A 24,743-nucleotide genomic window follows, 5' to 3' on the forward strand; every position below is an offset into this window, starting at 1 on the left:
TGACCTCAGCCATCTGACTGAGAAGCTGGAGAGGTGCATCTTCTAGGTCTTTGTGTCCATCTCTTGAACTGACCATTTCCACCATCTAGCCTGCAGATCTGCTTTGTCCACAGCAGTCACATTGCCTGGAGGTTTCCTGAGAGACAGAGATATACAAGGGTGCACTGCTCTACCACTGTTGGGATAACCGGGTTTCCATTCTGTTTTTCTGCTGGTGCTTGTCACTCATTGGAAGGGAGCAACTTTGTGTTGAAGCATCTTTTGGATTGTTCCCTTACCCTTTTCTCCACCCTAGAGGGTTGTCTTTCTCTTTCCAATAAAGACTCCATAGCTGGGTGAAATGGGTTGCAATATTTTTTACAAATGGGCTGACTGACTTAAATCTCTTGCTAGCAGTCGAAGAGTGGTAGTGGAAATTTCCTCAGTCTGCTTTATTCCCTTCTATCTGTGTGGATTATTTCTATAGTCAATGTTTGCTTCAAGACCCGATTCTCCTCAATCCCTTGGGGTTAAGTTATGAGACACCAAAGCTCCTGGAGACGTTGCATTTTCCCAATGGAGGCTGAGGTGCTGAACATAGTGGAAAGTTCCTTCCTGTATGAACAGAGGAGAGCCTGCATCTCTGGTGTCAGGACCCACACAGAGCATTGTGCTCAGACATGCAGTGTGTTTTTGGCTTCGGCTTCTTCCATTCCACCCAATCTTCGAGCTCTGAATCCAGGTCAACTACCTGAACCACAGCTGGGAGAGCAGAATCAGCAGAATTGTGGGAAAGGTTTGAGTAGATGGGAGTTATAAACCCAGGTAATGGTGTATGTAGAATTTTGTAGAATAATCACTGTTTCTCAGCCTGCAGATACTCTGGTTATCTACAACTGTCCAGGCTTCTACAGGAGACTGCAATGAGCTGTATGTCAGCCTGCTATACAGGTGCAGCAATGCTTCAGAGCCCCAAAGCTGGCAGAACTGCATGGTGCAGAATTCCCAGACTTTCAGCATCTGGTGCTACAAGGCTCAAAGGGTCCATGGGAATAAACTGTCAGGAGCATCATGCCAATCCAGAGATTCCTACTTGTAAATGATTGTCTACCTGAAACTGAGAGAAAAAGGGAGTATTTTTATTCTCACTTAAGTCTGAGATCACTCCGCACCCAAGGCCAGAGAGAGAAAGTCGCTAGCTAGAAGTGGCTGGGGAAAGGTCCAGTTTCAATAGAAATAGAGGGAGAGATACAAATAGAGGGATAGATGCTTTATCGAGACTTCAATGGATGGGACAGTGCTTTTCTGCTCACTATCTGGCTCCATCAGTGGCCGATCTTCTTTTTATAGCTGTGATGTTTCCTGAGTGCAGGTCCAGGGGTCTTTAACGAGCGTGTTCCACTGTCATTATATCAGCAGAAATGGTCATTATGTCTATGCACAGTAATTCATGGGTAGAGTCACCTTCACTGCTGTCTGGCCCACCATCACAGGACATATAGGATGAACAGTCTGAGACCTGAAGACATAGCCCTTTGTAACTGTGTGAAACAGTGTGACATCACACATCCTGAGTGTTTAATGCTCCTGAGGGAGAGGCAACTGTGCTTGGTGAGAGGATGGCAGGACTGTTGATGCCTCCTGACTTCCACATGAATTTTCTGGATGTGAGTATAGGGCTTATATATGTTTGTATTAATTCTTCAATGTTGTGGGTCCATTGGTCTTTGCTCAACTGATCTCTGCACCAGAGAATCACTGCTGTCTATTGGCACCATATAATATGGTAGCAGATCACTACTAGGTTATCTATATGCAGTCAAGTGCCTTGCCTATATGGTAACTTATAACTCATGATTTATTAAAGCATATAACAAAGTACCTCTCAATTATTCTGCACCAGCCTATAGAAGGATAGATTTTCCCTGGAATGTATCTTTTCATCCACTATTTCCATGTTGTAAAGTCCACTGAAACTTCCCAGAGTCTAGCAGGAAAACCACTCTGAAGTATATGCTGGTGCATTCCGGGTTGTTACCCTGTAGTTTTTTCCCTGAAAACCTCAACATTTCCACAGGTTTTTTTTTTTTTAACAAACTGTCCTTGTTTTGAATGTAAGTAAATAAAGGAGGTTTAATATTGTATTTATACTTAAGGCAAGAAAACAACACAAACATGTTTGAAATTGTCAAACAGAAACTTTGGGCCAGCTCTCTAGGGGCATTTCCTAGGCTGCTTTGCATTTTGAGATTAATTTTAACTTCCTGGGGATCATATGGTATGCTGAGCATTGTACCAGCATTGGCTGTCTGCAAGAAAAAGGTCCTATCATCTGTGCTAACTCTCTGACACATCTCTGCAGTTCTTCCTGGGTACTGTTATTTATTTTGAGGGAAATAAAGTGCATTTTCATGCCTTTACTTCCAGATTTTAAAGTACCTCATAACTTAGGGACATATCACTCGAATTCTTTTTAGTAAAGTTTGAAAGGAGATATAAGACCCCAAGTAGCCTCAACCTGCATTGATCAATCCTGGGTTTATTGAGGGAAGGAAACCCTGAGATTTTCAACAGCCTGTTTCTGGATGTTGCTAGCCCTTCTGGGCACCTCAGAGATTGTGTTTGTGATGGGACATGATCGTCTCCTTGCAAAGGGATAGATACAACTAAGATCAGGAATTCACAGATCTGACAAACACCGATTTTTAACACAAGGGACACTGTAAATGTGACCATGACAGTTTTGAAGAGTGTCCTATCTACTTTTTTCTCTCTATACCCCCTTTAACAGTGTCCGAATATCATGATCAATTATCTTAGTTTCCCTGCCTGCTACTGTGCAGAAAATTTATTTCTCTCTTTCTGTCTCTGACCTTGGGTTTTTATTTTAGACACAGGTTTAAACTACTGGGACTTTTCAGGTCTTTTTTTAAGTTGTTTTGAGTGTGTAAAATAATTAGTAAGTCTAAAAAATAATAGCAAAATTTGATACACAAACACTTGGAATGATGATTTTTATTTTTTTATTTTTTGGTTTTTGGGTCATACCCGGTGGTGCTCAGGGGTTACTTCTGTCTGTCTGCTCAGAAATAGCTCCTGGCAGGCACAGGAGACCATATGGGACACTGGGATTCGAACCAACCACCTTTGGTCCTGGATCGGCTGCTTGCAAGGCAAACGCTGCTGTGCTATCTCTCCAGGCCCGATTTTTATTTTTTAAAGAATTTTTTAAAAATACCACTCAGAGTGCATCCTCTCCCTCTACCCCAGGGATCTCAAACTCAAGTTACCTGGGGGACTCAGGAGGCAAAGTCGGGGTGATCCTTGAGTACAAAGTCAGTAGTAAGTCTTGAACATTGGGGTGTGTCACCCAAACAAATAATTCAAAACAAAACAAAACAGAAAAAGGTTCCTCTAGGGCAGGGCCACAAAATGTTGTGCGGAGGGCAGCAAATGGCCCGTGGGCCGCTAGATTGAGACCCCTGCTCTACCCCTTCCAGAGGAAAGGAAGAACGATCATCAATGGCCAAAGGCAGCTGCAGAAGCGACACCTAGACCTGGCTTCACACTCAGAAGAGGACACTCTGGCTCCTCCTCATGGCTTCGGGTGCTACATGATCAGAGAAACTTCTCTAGTTATATACTGTAGAAATGTTCCCTGAAAGTATAGTTTTTGCAATTATGTTTTACTACGTTTTTTGAAGCAAACAACCTCGCTCTGCACTCAGAAATTACTCGTGTCAGTGTTCAGGGAACGATATGGGCTGCCAGGGATTGAACCTGTGTTGACTGAATGTCAGGCAAATGCCCTATCTGTTGTAGTCTCCTGCCTCTAACATATATTTGTTCTTTGGGGACTCTATGACGTCATTTATCAGAATTTTCTTTTTACCGTTTTTTGTTTTGCTTTTGCTTTTTGGTTTTGATTTAGACTCGGCAGAGCTCAGGGGTTATTTCTGGCTTGATTCTCAGTAATTGCTCCTGACAGGCTCAGAGGAATCATATGGGATGTCGGCATTTGTGCTACGTCCTTCTGCATGCAAGGCAAACGACCTACGTCCATGCTTCTCCAGCTCCCTTACCAGAATTTTCTGCAAGCAACTTCCCTCATATAGATCCACTGACCAGACCATCCACCACTCCTGTCATTAGTGTGAAGGAAGTCATATAATTTCTAATTATAATTCAAACAACATATGGGCGTGGAGTGATACCATAGCAAGTAGGAGGTTTGCCTTGATGTGGCCACACTGAGTTTGACTCCAGGCATTCTTTATGGTCTCTTGAGCCCCAAGAATGGAGAGCAGAGCCAAGAGTAATCCCTGAGTACTGCTGGATATAGCCCCCAAAACAAAGCAAAACAGAATAATTCACCATGTATCTTTTTATGAACACATTGAGCATACTGTACCAAATGACTGCAGCTGTATCTTGTTTGGAAACTTACCTGGGACAGAATAAGAGTAAAATGTGTAAGTAGCACACAGTCATTTATAAGGATGTTCATATATATACATATATGTATACACACACACACACATATATATATATATATTCCCCCTTAGGACACAGGTGGATTTTGACATAGGATTAGCCACAATCTGGATTTTGCATTTCTATCCCAAAATTGCCTTAAGTTTTCATCTCTCCTGGTAGTGGTGCTCTCTACCGACCAGAGGACGAACTGCAGCTTCCTCTCCAACCAGGAGGTCAGAGCTGCAGCTCTCCACCCACCCCATCCCCACTGCTGCACATGTCCAGGCATGACTCTACCCTGCTCCTGCACCTGGCACCAGGCACAGACATGGCCCTGGTGGCCTCCTTGTGGACATTACTATATAAAAATAATAAAGGAAAATATGTGTTCCAGGGAAAGAAATCTATACTTCTACTGGTGCTAAGTAACTGAGACATAAAATTAATATATGCTTCAGTAAATTATGAGTCATGTTTGTAGTTGGTTTCAGTTATATAAATTAAATAAATCATGAGTCCTAAGTTAGAATATAGAAAGATGCTTGCCTGCATATAGCCAACCAGGAGTGATCTGCCATGTCACCTTTGGTATTCAACAACAGCCAGGAGTGATTTTTCAGCACATTTCTCAGTTGATAACAAAACAATGTGTCCATGAGAATCAAAAATATATACAAGATTATAGTAGAAATATATGAGCCCTAGACTTGCATCCAAAAACTTCACAAGGGATTCATGAGGTATCAGCAGCCCTGCCATCTTCTCATGAAGCATAGGTGCCTCTCTCTAAGGTTTCTTTTACACTCAGATAACACACAATCTGGATTGTCACACTGTCTCACATAATAATGTTAGGGCAAACTTTATTTGAAGTGTATTCTGGGAAAATTGTGTGGACTTCAGTGTCCTCTGGTGGGCCACAGAGACACGTGGATGTTCTTAGTGTCCTATAGAGCCATGTGTGAGTTTTCACTTCTTACCTTCAACTGGCCTCACAGAGTTAATAGAAAGCTAGCAATGCTGTATCATGACAACAGTTAACAAAAAGCAGAGGTGGTGTGGGGAGAGATAGCCTGGAGGTAAGGTGTTTGCCTTGCATGCAGAAGCTGTTGCTTCTAATCCTGGCACCCTATATGATCCCCTCAGCCTTCCAAGAGCGATTTCTGAGGTAGAATCAGGAGTAACTCCAGAGCTCTGCCGGGTGTGACCCAAAAACCAAACCAAAGCAAACCAAAACAAACCAAAAAACAGCGGGAAAATGAAAGATTATAATTCCTAACACAGGTGATGGGAGTTGATGCTGATATTGGGATAGATGAAGTTTTATAGGCACAAAACCCAATTATCTATTACTTTGTAACTCACATTTCTTTAACTAAATAAAAATGGTGAAGTCTAGGCCAGAGAGATTGCACAGCAGTAGGGCGTTTGCCTTGCATGCGACCAATGCAGGATAGACAAGATTTCTATTTCAGGCATCCCATATCATCCCCGCACCTGCCAAGAGCAATTTCTGAGTGCAGAGCCAGAAATAACCCCTGAGCACCACTAGGTATGACACTTCCCATAAAATGTAGAAGCCATAATTTGTGCAAATTGAAAATCGAAAAACATCAACTGATAAAGAGACTTCTAGAAATCTCTGAAAAAAAATTCTCCATGATGAAAATGTGTTAAAATAATTTCATAAATTGTCGTTGTCAATTCCCAAATTCACTATGGTGTATATATGTGTATCTTCATTTTGAGTTTGTGCTACACAGAGGTTCTATTAGATGTGACATATATATTTGATATCATATCATACTTGTGTGAAATATGGTATCAACCTAGACTTATCAATGCCCAGGATTAAAAAGACCCAGTTCCCCTATCTCAGAAAATTGGCACCCTGAGCTCTTCTAACTAAGTATGTTCATCGCAAAGATTGATGTCCTAGATTTGAGGTAGGTGAAAATTGTTAAGGAAAACTCAGCTTGAATGCTGAAAAATGGGCATGCAGTCAGAGCACTTGGACAATTACAGAGACTGAATATTTCTCACATCCTTGATACTGACAACTTCCTAAATATATGATACTATAAAAGTGGCCATGACCACAGTCATAAAATGTCTTCTCCACTCTCTGCTGTCTACTGCCAGGTTTCAGCTCAAGAATATGAAGTTACAAGCATGCGCATAGAACAGTGGTCAAAAGACACTACAGACATGGTCTTGCTTACTCTAGATAACCACCTAAAGCACGTGACATCATTTAACACACAGCTTTCCCTAATTCCCTTAGCCCTTCTTCTTTAAATATAGAAGCACACACCCTGATTTAAGCCCCTCTCCCATACCACTGAATAAGCTGACATAGTCCATAATTACAGTCCCTAATATGATATCCATTTCCATCCAAAATAAACAGTCAAAAATATAATCAAAACTGACTTCTCGAAGTGGCTCATGCATGCTTCCTTGTGAATGCCCTATTCACCTGAGATCCTTCCTCACCAGTGACTTCTACATCAAACAATTCTGAGATGACCATTGAATCCTAAATCATTTTTTTTGTTTTTGTTTTTGTTTTTTGTTTTGTTTTTTTTTTTGGGCCACACCCGGTAATGCTCAGGGGTTACTCCTGGCTATGTGCTCAGAAGTTGCTCCTGGCTTGGGGGACCATATGGGATACCGGGGGATCGAACCGCGGTCCTTCCAAGGCTAGCGCAGGCAAGGCAGGCACCTTACCTTTAGCGCCACCGCCCGGCCCCAAATCCTAAATCTTGGGATGTGACATTATCTTTCTCATTTATAACTTGTAGGTGTACCTATCTGAGACCCTGGTTTTAGGTGTAGCTACCTGAGACCCACTCATTTCTGGGAGGGGTCTTGGGAACCGGATATTAGGTGTAACCTTACCTGCAAGACCCCTCCCATTCTGGGGAGTGGTCTTGGAATAGGTAGATAAACCCTGGAGCCTTGGGATCAGGCTCTCTGTCCTGCTGCGCTCATGGGTTTTAGGTTCTTTGCCTCTTTTGGTCTTTGACCAGGATGGAGGCCAAAGGAAGATGGCTGAATTATAAGATGCAGGGCTAAGAATAACTAGTGCTTGAAAGGTTATGAGTAGGCCACACACATGTGGTGAATAGGGCATGAATAAAGATGATGCTTCCTGATGGCTGCCTGTGAGTGAGTTCAATACCCGTCACTTCCTTGAACCCCAGACCCGCCGGCTGGATGGGGTTGCGGAGCCACGTGGCCTGGGATGGCAGAGAGAAATCCATCGCCATCCACCACCATCCAGCCCCATCATTATTTATTTAATTCAACAACAACTAACACATGAATATCAACTCATAGTAAAAGTTTTTGCTAATGCACAAAGGTAGAAATGTGTGTAGATTTAACTCCGATAATATAGACTCAGAAAATGCTGATAATTCCTGCTATCTGAGGAGTTGTTTTCCCTGATGCAGATAATCAGAAGAGATTATTCCGTGCTCGTGTCCATTCTGGCTCTCAACACAGGGGTGAGCACTAATGAAGGAGGTCCTGATATGGAACACAGTATTCAACTTTTTCTTTTCTTTTTCTTTTTTTGGGGGGCCCACACCTGGTGATGCTCAGGATTTTCTAGTGTCTGTGTGCTCAGAAATTGCCCCTGGCTTGGGGGGACCATATGGGACACCGGGGGATCGAACCATGGTCTATCCGAGGCTAGTGCTGGCAAGGCAGACACCTTACATCTAGTGCCACCACGCCAGCCCCAGTATTCAACCTTTTCAACATAGCCCATAGTTGATTACTTGTGTGCTGTTCTTTGCCATGATTGGAAATGAATTAAAAACATTTTTGTTCATTTAGTTTTTCTTAAGGACAAAGGGTATAAAGACGAAAAGGTTGCAATTAGGTAAGAATAGATCTATCTCTCCGGCCCTTAGAAATATCCAGATTATTTTTATTTGATTCTGAAATAGGCAGCATTAATGTTAGAATGAGAGGATTGTTCCAACAAGTTCCTCTCTCTATTTGCTTTTATTTTTTAAAATTAGAAACAATTGGTTTTCAGGTTACTGACTGGATATATTTTTATTAAATCTCTATGCTCTTCAAGAAGACTGAACTTGGTTTATGAATGTTGAGTGTTGTTTTAATCTGGCTTCCAGGCCACCACAGTAAAGAGCAACCCTATTCTGTTGGTAGATCAAATGTGAATTCCCAATCATTGCTATCTCTAGAGATATTGTTGTGTACATAATCTCTATACACTGCATGTCTGAGCGCAATGCTCTGTGTGGGCCTTGAAATCTGGAATGTAACCTCTAGTCTGGTCATAAAGGAAGGCACTTTCCACTATGTTCAGCATCTCAGCCCCCATTGGGGGAAATACAATGTCTCCATGAGATTTGGAGTCTCATTCCTTAATTCCAAGGGTTTCAGGAGAATTGGGCCATTTTTCTTTGTTTTTGGGTCACACCTGGCAGCGCTCATGGGCCCACAATATCCTATTTTGCAACTCAGGACTCATTGTTCTGAATGAGTTCTGGTACATATAACAGGGAACATAATAAAAAATAAGAAATAGAACACATGGGTCCAGGAAGGGGGCGCTAAGGTAAGGTGTCTGCCTTGTAAGCGCTAGCGTAAGACGGACCACAGTTCGATCCCCTGGCGTCCCATATGGTCCCCCCAAGCCAGGGGCAATTTTTGAGCGCGGAGCCAGGAGTAACCCCTGAGCGTCAAATGGGTGTGGCCCAAAAAACAAAAAAAAACTTAGAACACATAAAACTTGAGGAAAATTTATACAGGCAGCAAAAAACAAAACAGACTCTTGAGAAAGGACATTATTGTTCTAGTCTGAAATGAAAATTGTAGAAAAAAGCAAGACTTCTCTGTTTGAGTCTAGGAATCAATTTATTAACAATTTGACCTAAGTGACCTCAACTAGATTTTGATTTGTTTTGTTTTTGGGTCACACCCGGCAACTCTCAGGGGTCACTCCTGGGAGGCTCAGGGGACCGTAAGGGATGCCAGGATTCGAACCACTGTCCTTCTGCATGAAAGGCAAATGCCTTGCCTCCATGCTATCTCTCAAGCCCCTCAACTAGATATTTTATATTTTATAGAATCTATGTTTAGAATTGTGTGATTTTTATTTTTGTCTGTTCACATTCTTTGAGGATGTTTTTTCCATTGTCTGATTATTTGCTTTAAGTTTCATTCCCAATCTTTTTTTGTTGCATCTCTCATCTTCCAGCTCACTAATTCTGTCCTCAGTTTCTCTGTTAGAGAGACTTCCCAAGGAGGTTTTCATTTTATCTACTGTTTTTCAATCTTGTTTATTTCCGTTTGAAGTTATCTTATTTATATATTCATACCCTCTTGATTCTTTATTATTTTGTTTTTGTTTTTGGGTCACATCCAGCAATGCTCAGGGATTACTCCTGGCTCTGTGCTCAGAAATCTCCCCAGCAGGTTCAGGGGAGTGAGTATATGGGATGCCGGGATTCGAACCACCATCTTTCTGCATGAAAGGCAAACACCTTACCTCCATGCTATCTCTCCAGCCTCATCCTCTTGATTCTTATTTGTGATTCGTTCAACTCAATCCATACTTTCTTTGATTTCTATGAGGATCCCCATATTTCTTCTCTGAACTCCTTTTCTGAGAGACTAAATAGATAGCACTTTTCAAGTCATCAGGGCTGCCATCTTTAATTTATTTTTTTGTTTTTTTGGTCACAACTGGAATGCTCAGGGGCTACTCCTGGCTCTATGCTCAGAAATCACCCCTGGAAGGCTTGGGGGACCATATGGGATGCTGGGATTCGAACCACCATTCTTCTGCAATGCAAGGGAAACGACCTACCGCTGTGCCATTTGTCCGGCCCCGCCATCTTCATTTTCTATGCATGGTGTTGTCCTGCATTGTTTCCTCATTGTCACGCTTGTAGTTTTCTATTGGTTGTACTGGAGTTCATTGACTAAAAATGAGTATGGCCACTAAGCAAAGCAGAGAGGTCGAGCTCCTCTGGCTCCATCATTCTTGGGCAATACAGTGTTCCTCTGTTGAAGAGCACAAGCTTTTATTGCTGGAATGGATCTCAGCCACCAGATGCATCTGAACAACAAAGGAGCTGAACAAAGGCCATTTAAAATGTCTTCCGAATGTCTAAGCACACAGCAGGCATCAGGCTTTACCGTTCATGAGAGGATACAACTTACCTCTGCTGACATGTACAACCTGTTATTGTTGGGGTGGTTCTCGGCTGCCAAATGGAGCTGAGGAGGTCAGGAGCTGTGCAAAATGTTTAAAATGTCTCTCAAGAGGCCGGAGAGATAGCACGAAGGTAAGGAGTTTGCCTTGCAAGCAGAAGGACGGTGGTTTGAATCCCGGCATCCCATATGGTCCCTCGAGCCTGCCAGAAGCGATTTCTGAGCGCATAGCCAGGAGTAATACATGAGCGCTGCTGGGTGTGACCCAAAAACAAAAAATAAATAAGTAAATTGTCTCTCAAGAGTCCAGAGAGATAGCATAGGCTAAGGAGTTAGCCTTGCAAGCAGAAGGACGGTGGTTCAAATCTCGACATCCCATATGGTCCTTCAAGCCTGCCAGGAGCGATTTCTTTTTTTCTTTGATTTTTGGTTTTTGGGTCACACCTGGCAGTGCTCAGGTGTTACTCCTGGCTGTATTCTCAGAAATCGCCCCTGGCAGGCACAGGGGACCAGATGAGATGCCAGGATTTGAACCACCGTCCTTCTGCATGAAAGGCAAATGCCTTACCTCCATGCTATCTCTCCAGCCCTGCCAGGAGCGATTTCTGAGCATAGAGCCAGGAGGAACCCCTGAGAGCTGCCAGGTGTGACCCAAAAACCAAAAAAATAAAATAAAATGTCTCTCAAATTGCATGTTATGATTCTACAAGTAAAAAACTAGGTTCTGAAGGATACAGAAAAAAGCTTTTTTGGGGGGCACACCAGGTGATGCTCAGGGTTTTCTCCTGGCTATACGCACAGAAATCGCTCCTGGCTTGGGGGACCATATGGAATGCCAGGGATTGAATCGTGGTCTGTACTAGGCTAGCGCTTGCAAGGGATGTCACCTTACCTCTAGCGTCACCGCTCGAGCCCCAGAAAATTTTTTAGGACCCAAGAGATAGCACAGCAGCGTTTCCTCGCAAGCAGCTGATCCAGGACCAAAGGTGGTTGGTTTGAAGCCCGGTGTCCCATATAGTCCTCCGTGCCTGCCAGGAGCTATTTCTGAGCAGACAGCCAGGAATAACCCCTGAGCACTGCCGGGTGTGGCCCAAAAACTAAAAAAAAGCAAAAGAAAGAAAAATTTTTAAAGAAAAGTTAGATTTATTTCACAGAATTGCCTACCCCTTCTCTGAAATGTGATCATTCTCTTCCCTTTTGCTTTATATTTTGTTTTTGGGCCAGACCCAATTTACTCAGTTTCTGCCTTGGAACTCCTGTGGGACTTGTGGAACCTTATATATTTGGGAATCTAACGTAGGGCTGGCCCTGTGCGCAAGGAAAGATCCCTGACAGTGTCGTTTCTCCCTTTTTCTCCAGCACCACTGCCTCATGTTTCTACCAATAATGATTTACGTCACATACAAGTAACCTGTCTCAACTTAAAACCCTTTATCTACTAGATAATTTTCCTAATAAATATACAGGATTAACATCCTAGGAGTTAAAAATTACTTAGGGGACCAAATCTGGCAATGGTCAGGGTTGTGCTCAGGGATCACTCCTAGCACTTTTTTTTTGTTTTTTGGACCACACCCGGCGGTGCTCAGGGGTTCCTCCTGGCTGTCTGCTCAGAAATAGATCCTGGCAGGCACGGGGGACCATATGGGACACCGGGATTCGAACCAACCACCTTTGGTCCTGATCGGCTGCTTGCAAGGCAAACACCGCTGTGCTACCTTCCTGGGCCCTCCAAGCACTTTTGAGAGAATCATATGAGGAGCTGGGAGTTAAATCTAGGTTGGCTGTGTGCAAGGCGAGTATCTCTCTCGCAATAAGCAAAATATGTTTTAAGTAACTGATATTAGAAAAGTACATTAATGGGGCCGAAGAGACGGCATGAAGGTAGTGCGTTAGCCTTGCATGCAGAGGACGCTGGTTCGAATCCTGGCTACCCATATTGTCCCCCGAGCCTCCCAGGAGCGATTTCTGAATGTACAGCCAGGAGGAACTCCTGAGCACAGCCGGGTGTGATCCCCCCCCCGAAAAAAAAGAAAAGAAAAATATATTAACAGTTGTTGAACTGGCAAATATTGCCAAAAGTTGAATGCATGCTGTATACATTTTTGTATTTATATGTGTGTGTGTGAGAGAGAGAGACCCATTTTCAGTTCTTGACATTTCATGGTCCCACCTGCTGCAGTAGAAGCCACTTCCCAACACAGCATAAAGCTTGAGCAACAAGAAAACGTTTTGGGGCCATACCTATTGTTGCCCAAGTTTTACGCCAGGGTCTGCATGAAGAAATTTTCCCTGGCTGACTTTGGAGACTTAATTGGATCCAGGGTATCGAACTTGCATCAGATATGTACAAGAAAAGTGACCTATCTGCTGTGTTATCACTCCAGCCAAGCAAATGGATATTGCTCTGATGAAAAACAAAACAAAACAACACTGAATAAGATTAGTCTTGGGGCCAGAGCGGTGGTGAAATAGTAGGGCATTCGCCTTGCATGCGGTTGACCTAGGATGGACCTTGGTTTGATCCCCCTGAGCACATTGCCAGGAGAAACCCCTGAGTATCACTGGGTGTGGACCAAAAACAACAACAACAAAATAAAAGGTTAATCTTAAGGCATATATTTAACAACACTACATAGTATTTCTTTTTGGTTTTTGGGTCAGAAATTGCTCCTGGCAGGCACGGGGGACCATATGGGGCACCGGGATTCGAACCGATGACCTCCTGCATGAAAGGCAAACGCCTTACCTCCATGCTATCTCTCTGGCCCCAAAACTACATAGTATTTCTGATTATGGAATTAAACACTTTAAGTCCTAAACAAGTAAAACAGGAGACATGAGATAGATGAGGTAAGATAAGCGATCCAATGTGAATCCAGGGCACCATATATGGTTGTTTTCCTGAGATATACCAGGAGTTAAAATTTAGCACAGAGCAATGAATAACTCCTGAGCACCACGAGCTGCGGCCTCACTCTCCCAAATCCCAGCTATTTTTGGGTTTTGTATTTTGAATCACAACTGGTGGCACTCAGGGGTTATTCCTGGCTCTGCTAAGAAATTGCTCCTGGTAAGCTCAGGGGAACATATGGGATGCTGGGAATCGAACCATTATCAATCCTGGTTCGATTCTGTGCAAGGCAAATGCCCTACTGTACAATAACAGACCTGCATGGGGCTGGATGTTGGTGAAATACATGGAGAAGCCTTTCTTCTCCAGTGTAGGCCACGTGCCTACAACTCTCTCCAGCCGTCGGGTCTACAGGTTCAGGAAAGAGGCGGGGAAAAGACTCACAGATGTTCAGGTTTCAGGAGACATCAGCTTTCTTCAGGCCCTGTGGCCTATCATACCCTTTCAAGCCATATCCATTCTCAGCCCTGCATTCAACCTGGTCTATCTTGCCAGCAGTCCTGATTCTCTCCTGCTGAATCCTCACTCCATTCTTCAAAATCCTCTTCCTGCCCCTGAGATGTCCCTCTTGATACCTCCCAAAGACCCCTCCCGGAAATTGGCAAGTCTTACTATAAGGTAAAGTTACATATAAAGATGGGGATAGGGCCTGGAGAGATAGCACAGCGGCGTTTGCCTTGCAGGCAGCCGATCCAGGACCAAAGGTGGTTGGTTCGAATCCCCGTGTCCCATAGGGTCCCCCGTGCCTGCCAGGAGCTATTTCTGAGCAGACAGCCAGGAGGAACCTCTGAGCACCTCCAGGAGCTATTTCTGAACAGACAGCCAGTAGTAACCCCTGAGCATCGAAGGGTGTGGCCCAAAAACAAAAACAAAAACAAACAAAAAAAATAAAAGAAAGATGGGGATGGAGTGACAGGTACCACTCTCCAACCTAGAAGGTATGCACTTTCTTAGCTTCATTCATTACACGATGTCTTCTGGGGCTATCATTATTCTTAGCTGAGTTCAAGCACACAAAGCTTTGATTTTGGTTTTTGGGTCACACCCGGCAGCTCTCAGGCATTACTGCTGGTTCTATGTTCAGAAATCGCTCCTGGCAGGCTCAGGGGATCATAGGAGATGCCGGGATTCAACCACCATCCTTCTGCATGCAAGGCAAACAGCCTACCTTCATGTCAAGCGCACAAATGAACGTTGTGAATGCAAAAAAAAATCACTGCAGTGCGCACACAGGCTTACCAGAGGCCATTTCCTGGTCAAAGCACTAAGGTATCTCGTTAGTAGTTATTGCTTTATATGCATATCCTGCCCTCTGGTGGTGCTCACACACTGAGCCACAGTGTATTTGTAGTTATGGGTCTTAAAAGCAAAAGGCTCGGGGCCCGGAGAGATAGCACAGCGGTGTTTGCCTTGCAAACAGCCGACCTAGGACCAAAGGTGGTTGGTTCGAATCCCATATGGTCCCCCGTGCCTGCCAGGAGCTATTTCTGAGCAGACAGCAAGGAGTCACCCCTGAGCAACGCCGGGTGTGACCCAAAAAACAAACAAAAAAAAGGATCGGAGCCAGAGTGATAATATAAAGGTAGAGCGTTTGCCTTGCATGCAGAAGGAGGGTGGTTGGAATCACGGCATCCCATGTGGTCTCTGAGCCTTCCAGGAGCAAATTCTTTCTTTTCTTTTCTTTTCTTTTCTTTTCTTTTCTTTTCTTTTCTTTTCTTTTCTTTTCTTTTCTTTTCTTTCTTTCTTTCTTTCTTTCTTTCTTTCTTTCTTTCTTTCTTTCTTTCTTTCTTTCTTTCTTCCTTCCCTCCCTCCCTCCCTCCCTCCCTCCCTCCCTCCCTCCCTCTCTCTCTCTCTCTCTCTCTCTCTTTCTTTCTTTCTTTCTTTCTTTCTTTCTTTCTTTCTTTCTTTCTTTCTTTTTTTTCTTTTTTGAAACACCCAGCAGTGTTCAGGGGTTTCTCCTGGCTGTCTGCTCAGAAATAGCTCCTGGCAGGCACGGGGGACCCTATGGGACACCGGTATTCGAACCAACCACCTTAGGTCCTGGACTGGCTGCTTGCAAGGAAAACGCCGCTGTGCTTTCTCTCCAGGCCCCCAGGAGGGATTTCTGAGCATAGATGCAAGAGTAACCCCTGCGCGCTGCTGGGTGTGATCCCAAAAACAAAAACAAAATAACAGGGTTCGGGGCCAAAGAGATAGCATGAAAGTAAGGAATTTCCCTTGTATGCAGAAGAACAGTGGTTCGAATCCCAGCATCCAATATCGTCCCCCGAGCCTGCCAGGGGCGATCTCTGAACATACAGCCAGGAGTAACCCCTGAGTGCTGCCAGGTGTGACCCCCCCCCCCCAAAAAACAAAAAAAGGCAGGGGTTTTAAAACATTTTAAACTCATGCCAGAGTATTAATATGTCGATCCTGGACATGATTCCTGGCACTCGATAATACTGCCAGGAGTAATTCCTGAGTACAGAGCTGGAGTAACCCCTGATCTCTCCCGGGAGAGGCACCCAAACACACCTCCCCAAATTAAAATATAAAAACAAGAGAAATGGGGACTGCAAAAGCCCAGTTTTGATCCCTGAAATGCCTTATGATCCCAGGAATGATCCTTGGGTGCAGAACCAAAAATGTGATGAATATTTCCTAGTATGAGCCCAAAATAAAAACAAAAAAGCAAACAATACCAAGACTAACAGGATCATGACTTATGAAATCGGAACTATAGGGATAAATCTATGGCCATCAGCTTTCAAGGCAGGTAATGAAAAATCTCTCTGCTGTTCCTTGAGGCTCCTAAATGTTTTCAAAAATTTTTAATTTTTAAATTTTTAAAATTTTAAATTTGAAGACAAATGGAGCCAATTTCAGAAACCTTGACTCATCTCTGCTTTAAGCTCACCCCAAAACAGCGGTGTACAGCTTTGTTCTTGACTCTTGGTCACCTCCGCCTGGCAGCTACGGTTCCTCGAAAGCTGGCGATGCCCTTTCCAAGGTAGGAGGGATCACTCTATTTTCTATGGCATTTGCTATGACCAAATGACTGAATTAATTGGAACGGGAGGGACTTGGGTGTGCCCTCTTACATCAAATCCTGCTTAATAGCTTCCAAGAATCTAGTCCTGTCCCACTGGAAATAAGATTTTGGTGGAGGTGCTGGGATCAGCATTGGGTGTGGATGGCTAGAACTGACCTGGAGATAGGACTCGGTTCTTCATTAAGTTGTCTCTGCTGAGCTTCATTCAGAAGCAGGATGAGGATCAAGCCGCTAAGCAGGAGTGGGAGGGAGGCAGTGGTCATAACATGGATAGGTAATCTGAAACCAAAATACATTTTATGGGGGGCAGGAGAGAGATCATGGAGGTAGGGCATTTGCCTTGCATGCAGAGGACAGAGGTTCGAATCCCAGCATCCCATAGGGTTCCCTGAGCCTGCCGGGGCAATTTCTGAGTAAGAGCCAGGAGTATCCTCTGAGCGCTGCAGGGTGTGACCCCAAAACAAAACACTAAACAAAATATTACATTTTATGACTCAGCTTCCGAGTCACACATTTTTGTTTTGTTTTCGTTTGTTTGTTTTTTAGGGTCACACCTGGCAGTGCTCAGGGAGTACTCCTGGCTCTATGCTCAGAAATCGTTCTTGGCAGGTTCAGGGGACCACATGGGATGCCGGGATTCGAACCACCAACCTTCTGCGCACAAAGAAAACACTTTCCCTCCATGCTATCTCTCCGGCCCCCGAGTCACACTTTTTCTAGAGACTGTTGTTGCAGAAATGGGTTTGTGTATACCCTCAACACTGTGGCCACATTAGCAAGGTGGGTTATTGCTGATGCTGAGGAAAGGGAGGGTCCTCTGCTCTCCTGACCTCTGACTGAAGCTCGCAAACACGTCCTGAAAACAAGGGGCTTCTCCCATTGTGTTTCCTCTGTAGTTTTATGAGATGTGACCTTACACTGAAGCCTTGCCAACACTTCCTGCGACATTTGGCGCCCAATATACACAAAATATCCTTGTGTGTATCCTCTGATGTCTGGTGAGACGTAAACTCGCACTGAAGCCTCGTCCACAATTCCCCAGACACAGGGCTTCTTCCCTTGGTGTGTCATCTGGTGTGTGACATAAATGGTGCAATTGAAGTCTCGCCTACACTGTCCGTAAAATTCTCTCATGTGTTGGACAAGTTGATATTTCACCGAAGCCTTGTCCACTCTCCCCACACGTGGGGTTTCTCCCGTTTCGACTTGCGTATGATGAAACCGCCTCTAACTGAAGCTTTGTAATTTTGACTTCAAACTGGAGCCTCAACTACAGTCCCTGCAAGTCTGTGGTTTCTCACCTATGTGTCTTCAAGTCACAACGGATTAGCCCAGACACTAAGGAATCTTCTGGGGTTTTTTTTTCTTTTCTTTTCCTTTTTTTGGTTTTTGGGTCAAACCCGGCGGTGCTCAGGGGTTCATCCTGGCTGTCTGCTCAGAAAAAGCTCCTGGCAGGCACGGGGGACCCTATGGGACACCAGGATTTGACCAACCACCTTTGGTCCTGAACCGGCTGCTTGCAAGGCAAACGCCGCTGTGCTATTTCTCTGGGCCCTTCTGGGGTTTCTTGAAAGGTGGGTACAGTGGCTGTGGGAGATACAGGTCATAAACTCAAACTGGGGCGGAGCTCTGTTCCATTTATTCAAAGGAAAGGTGGAATATTTACTCTGGATTGCTTTTTTTTATGGGTCACACCTGGCAGCACTCAGGGGTTACTCCTGGCTCTATGCTCAGAAATCACGCCTGGCAGGCTCTGTGGACCAAATGGGATGCTGGGATTCAAACCACCGTCCTTCTGCATCTAACCACTGTGCTATCTCTCCGGCCCCTACCCTGGATTTTTTGACAAGTCATAATTTTCTTTATATTTTTAAACATAGAACCATGTCATCAGCACTCACTGAGAACTTGACTTCTTTCTTTCCTTTTAAATTTTATTTATTTATTTGGTTTTTGGGTCACACCCGGCAGTGCTCAGGGGTTACTCCTGGCTCTACTCTCAGAAATTGCTCCTGACAGGTTCGGGGGACCTTATGAGATGCTGGGATATAAACCACCCTCCTTTAGCATGCGAGGCAAATGCCATACCTCCATGCTGTCTCTCCGGCCTACATTCAGTATTTGTTAACCCTTGATATGAATGCACGTAGGCTAACAGCAAAGTTAGATTTCAGAGTAATTGTTCTGTAAGACTAAATCGAAAATACTTGAATCTATGCAAATGTCCCTAATAAGCTGTGTTTATAAATCTGAGTGTTCTTTAAAATGTCAGCTGAGGGGCTAGAGAGTTAGCATGGATGTAAAGCGTTTGTCTTGCACGCAGAAGATGGTGGTTCGAATCCCGGCATCCCCATATGGTCCCCCGAGCCTGCCAGGATCGATTTCTGAGCGTAGAGGAAGGAGTAACCCCTGAGCTGCCAGATGTGACCCCCCCCCAAAAAAAAAACCAAAAAGAAATGTCAGCTGAAGTCATGTCTCCGTTTTTATGCTATATGCCCTTTTATCCTAAATGTCTCATGGATAGACAATCAAGGCTTTTCAGAGTCTGAATGCTTGAGTACAAGCTTATTTTCCAAATGCCCTTTGTGAATATAGGCAGCTTTGAAAAAACCTGCTTTGGGTCCTATATGGAATGCTAGGGATCTAACCAAGGTCCATCCTAGATCAGCGATGTGAAAGGAAAATGTCCTGTGGCTCTGGTTTTAACATGCATGCTTTTTAAATCTCTCTTCCCTGCCACACACCCCACTCATTAACAGCCTTGTTCCCTTGTTAGCTTAAATGGTGATTTCCAAGAATCCTATGTACAACTAAAGTTTGAGATTTCTGCTGCACAAAAGATGTATATGCTGAGCGATTAACTATAAGAAATATGGTATCAACTCAAGTGGAAACTTCATGCCCCAAATGTAGGGCATTGGACCACAGGGCCAAAGAAACTTTGATGCAGGCAATAACGCACACATACTTAACGGTGTAGCACAAGAGGAGGAACTCCCACATATAATACAGCTTCTAAGTTAAAGGTAAGTCATGGAGAATGCCTGAGTTATTGCAAAGCAAAACACAAATATACAAAAGGTTTTATTTACCAGGAGATATAGTTCATTCAAATAAATCCTCTTAAACCTAAGAATTCTGCCTAAGCCTAGGAATCAATTTATTAAGACTGTAACATGCTGATCAAAAATACTTAATCAGGGACAGATTCTTCTGTGTGTTGAGATATGACTGAAGCCTCGCCCACATCCCCTACAAACATGGGCTTTTCCCCTGAATGTGTCCTCTGGTGTCTGACGAGATTTGACCTACGATTGAAGCCTCGCCCACACACCCCACAAACATGGGGCTTCTCTCCTGTGTGTATCCTTTGGTGTATGATGAGATGTGACCTCTGACTGAAGCCTCGCTCACACTCCCCAGAAACATGGGGCTTCTCTCCTGTGTGTATCCTTTGGTGTCTGATGAGATGTGATCTACAACTGAAGCCCTGCCCACATTCCCTACAAACATGGGGCTTCTCTCCTTTGTGTGTCCTCAGGTGTTCGATGAGATTTGACCTCTGACTAAAACCTCGCCCACACTCCCCACAAACATGGGGCTTCTCTCCTGTGTGTATTCTTTGGTGTGTTATAAGACTTGACCTATGACTGAAGCCTCGCCCACACTCCCCACAAACATGGGGCTTCTCTCCTGTATGTGTCCTCTGGTGTTTGATGAGCTTTGACCTCTGACTGAAGCCTCGCCCACACTCCCCACAAACATGGGGCTTCTCTTCTGTGTGTGTCCTCTGGTGTGTGATGAGATTTGACCTCTGACTAAAACCTCGCCCACATTCCCTACAAACATGGGGCTTCTCTCCTGTGTGTGTCCTCCGGTGTGTCATGAGACTTGACCTACGACTGAAGCCTCGCTCACATTCCCTACAAACATGGGGCTTCTCCTGTGTGTGTCCTACAGTGTTTGATAAGATTTGAGCTATCCCTGAAAGTTCGCCCACACTCCCCACAAGCATGGGGCTTCTCTCCTGTGTGTATCTTTTGGTGTCTGTTGAGACTTGACCTGAGGCTGAAGTCTCGCCCACATTCCCTACAAACATGGGGCTTCTCTCCTGTGTGTGTCCTCTGGTGTCTAATGAGATGTGACCTCTGACTAAAACCTCGCCCACATTCCCTACAAACATGGGGCTTCTCTCCTGTGTGTGTCCTCTGGTGTCTAATGAGATGTGACCTCTGACTAAAATCTTGCCCACATTCCCTACAAACATGGGGCTTCTCTCCTGTGTGTAGTCTTTGGTGGATGATGAGATATGATCTCTGACTGAAGCCTCGCCCACACTCCGCACAAACATGGGGCTTCTCTCCTGTGTGTATCCTTTGGTGTTTGATGAGATGTGACCTCTGACTGAAGCCTCGCCCACATTCCCTACAAACATGAGGCATCTCTCCTGTATGTGTACTCTGGTGTGTGATGAGATTTGACCTCTGACTAAAGCCTCGCCCACATTCCCTACAAACATGGGGCTTCTCTCCTGTGTGTATCCTTTGGTGTGTGATGAGACTTGACCTAAGACGGAAGCCTCGCCCACACTCCCCACAAACATGGGGCTTCTCTCCTGTGTGTATTCTTTGGTGTATGATGAGAACTGACCTATGACTGAACCCTCACCCACATTCACTACAAACATGGGACTTCTCTCCACTGTGTGTCTTCTGCTGTGTGAAAAGTTTCGACTTGTGACTAAAGCCTTGCCCACACTCCCTCAAATCATGAGGCTTCTCTTTTGTGTGTGCCTTCTGGTGTATCACATTTGATACAAGAGTAAAATCTTTTCTAGGCCTCACATTCTTATCTCTTAAAAATCTTTTTATTCCTAATCCTTGACCTACTTTACCTGTGTGCTCTGGATTTAATGTATGCCAGGAGTTATTGTTTTCCTCATTTGAAATCTCATGTTTATTAGAGCTCCCTATTTGACTGTAACATAATCTAGATGAGGCTTTTGAAATTTTATCTATAGGTTTGGAACTTTCTTTGTGCTTTTTACTTTCAAGTATGTCATTTCTAGTTTTGTCATTGTAAGTATTAGAATGTTTTTGCCATTGGTTCTGATTCTGAGGAAAGGAGTTCTCTGATGAAGCTTGCTCTCTGGGCAATGCTCCTGGGACTATCCAAGAGGGATGAATTGGGTTCATGTGATGAGTGAGGATGTTCTGATTGGAGAAAGTCCATGACCAGAAGGAACATGGGTAGATTTCTGGCTTTGGTTCTGCTGAAAGAAGAATTTGGTCAGAGTAGAATTGAGAAGGCTTTCTGGACCATAGCTCTAACTCCTACTAAATTCAGTTCTCATGTCTTTCCTTATTTTGTGGATAAAGCAAGATATGGCTTCATAGTCTTAAATATTCTAATTTCTTTTTTTGGAATCAGAAGGTATATGCAGAGTTGCCCACAACTTATTCCTTGCTCTGGGATATGGGATCACTCCCTGTGTGCTGGTACCTAACAGTATGGTTTTTGTTGCATCCCCACCGCCATCTTCCCTAACAGTATGTATTTATCTTACCACTTATATTTATTCTATCTTGTAACATTAATAAACTCCATATTCAATATCTTTTATTAGTTTTTGGGCTCAGCATTAAGGGCAGTAAATGGGAGCAAGACAGTTCCTGCACCAATGATCTGGGAGCACGACACCCCACTCCAGGCCCCATTTCACACAGGCCCACAATGTTCCACTCCCAATCCATGACTTCTCCCCAAGAACATCATTCCACACTCACCTGCAAACATGCCGCTTGGCAGCCTCTCCAGGATTCCATCCTCTAACCAGGAGATCAGCAAAGGTTTCACCTTGCAATGCCCTGCCAAGAAGAGTATTTTCTGGGGTTAGATAATGGGAAACAAACTGAAGCCTGTGCATGAGTCTGAGATTCTATTGAATGCTGACAAACCAAGGAACAGAGGAAGAATCTGTGCTCTCAGTATGCATTTTGATATTGCACAGTTGAAATCAGGATTAAATGAAAATGAAATCAAGAATATAATGGAGGGGGCCAGATAGGTAGCATGGAGGTAAGGCGTTTGCTTTTCATATAGAAGGTCGGTGATTCAAATGCTGGTATCCCATAGGGTCCCCTGAGCTTCTCAGGAGAGGATTTCTGAGTATAGAGCCAGGAGTAATCCCTGAATGCTGCTGGGTGTGACCCAAAATCAAAACAAAAAAAGAAGTTTAATTGAGGAGGCTGTATTATACCATGGGAGGATGAGTAAGCAGTTGGCTCAAATGCATTTTACCTGTGAGCAATGAATGAAAACCCAGGAGTCAAAGTAAATGCTGCTGAAATCCATGTTTCTTAAACAGAAGAAGCTGGAGGTTTCTGGTACTGAGCACCAACTATCCTGCAACCAATTTCATCAGGTCCCAGTCTGAGTAGAGAGAGTGACCCTTCGATCCCTCCCATAAACTCTTCATTCCCCAAACATTCGGATGCCGGTGCTTTTCTGTGTGGATAATTCAATTTAGATCATGTATTTCCAGGCATATTGGACCTACCATTTCTTTCTCCTGAAATATGTAATATTTAAAACCCGGTTGAGCAAATGTAGAAATTACTTTGAAATATTATTTATCATAATCAGATAACCTCATGTGTTTAGGGAAAAAAAGCAGGTATACCTCTAGACACATTTTATACAATCAGTTCAATAGATCAATTTCTTAAACACCCTGAAACTCCAGCATTAAAAGATTAAAATCTATTAAAAGAAAAATGAGAAAACTAAGGAAGACTCCTGAGGCTAGAAATAGGGAGAGAAATCCTGGCAAATTTCCAAGTCCACCAATATGCCTGGACCTTACAGATGAGAACTGAAAATAAACACTTAATGTTTTAGCAATGAAATAATGAAGTTACTATCTAGCAAACTAAGAAATCTAAAGCTGGGAAGAAAAAATAAAAAATAACATAACGCTGGACAATTCAACCAATACAAAGAACTCTTTTGGAAAATGAGACTCCACACAAATGAAACTGAAGGACTAAAAAACATGTCAGCAAACCACTATGGCTAGAATTATAAGGTAGAAAATCACGTGGACAAACTTGAAGACAAATTACAAACCAGAGCTGATTAATGAAGTCAAGAAAGAAAGGAGTGCTGGGGGGGGGGGGCGAGGAGCGGTAGCACAAGCGATAGGGTATTTGCCTTGCAAGTGCCTATCCTAGAAGGAACTGTGGTTCGATCTCCCAGTGTCCCACAAAGCTGGAGCGACTTCTGAGTTTAGAAACAGGAGTAATTCCAGAGCGATGCCGGGTCTGACAAAAAAGCAAAAAAAAAAAAAAAAAAAAAAAAAAAGAGAGGGCCAAGGAGAAATTGGTAAGAAAGTGGTAAAGAAATTTCCCTTGCAAGTGGCAGACCCAGGACCCACAGTGGCTCAAATCCCATATGGTCCCCTGTACCTGCCAGAAGTGATTACTTAGCAGAGAGCAGGAGTAACTGCTGAGTGCTGCCGAGTGTGGTACAAAATCCAAACAAAGAGAGAGAGAGATAGAGAAAAAGCAGTGAAACAAAATGTAGGGTACTTAATGAACAAAGAGAAGAGAAATAATCTCCAATTTATAGGAATACCAGAGAGGAAAATGGGAAAAGAGAAGAACAAGGAGTAATACCAGATAACTTTCCAAATCTCTGAAAAGAGACTTTTGTACAAATGAAGTGCGAAAAAGAGAGCTAAACAAAAGAGAGCCCCAACAGAACACAAGCAATACATATATTGATCCAAACAACAAAAATAAACAGTGACATAGATTGAACCTTTAAAGCAGTTAAGAAGAAACTTTTTAAGTAGAAACGATGGACATACGAAACAAATCATATCCCATTTCAAATAATTCAAGTAAGAAATTAAAGATTCACCGAATTTCTACTGAATAAGATAAGTTGTCACAGGCCGGAGCAGTGGCGCTAGAGGTAAGGCGTGTGCCTTCAAGCACTAGCCTAGGACGGACCATGGTTTGACCCCTGGCGTCCATATGATCCTCAAAAGCCAGGAGCAATTTCTTTTCTTTCTTTTTTTCTTTTTTCCTAATTAGTCATTTTGTTACTTTGTTTCTGAACATTCAATTGTTTCAGGTAGAA

At 43.7% G+C, this 24,743-nt stretch overlaps 1 non-coding gene and 1 pseudogene across 1 annotated transcript; one reads left to right on the forward strand and one right to left on the reverse strand.

Annotated features, from left to right (window-relative positions):
- Positions 1-3,443: 3,443 nt before the first annotated feature.
- LOC126000568 (small nucleolar RNA U3) lies at positions 3,444-3,653 on the reverse strand. Its single transcript, XR_007492802.1, has one exon. It is a non-coding gene; the product is annotated as a small nucleolar RNA U3 (small nucleolar RNA).
- A 5,231-nt stretch (positions 3,654-8,884) lies between these two features.
- On the forward strand, positions 8,885-9,004 carry LOC126000569 (uncharacterized; annotated as a pseudogene).
- The last annotated feature ends 15,739 nt before the right edge of the window (positions 9,005-24,743 follow it).

This window comes from Suncus etruscus (assembly GCF_024139225.1).
Source record: "Suncus etruscus isolate mSunEtr1 chromosome X unlocalized genomic scaffold, mSunEtr1.pri.cur SUPER_X_unloc_18, whole genome shotgun sequence".
Lineage (NCBI taxonomy): Eukaryota > Metazoa > Chordata > Mammalia > Eulipotyphla > Soricidae > Suncus > Suncus etruscus.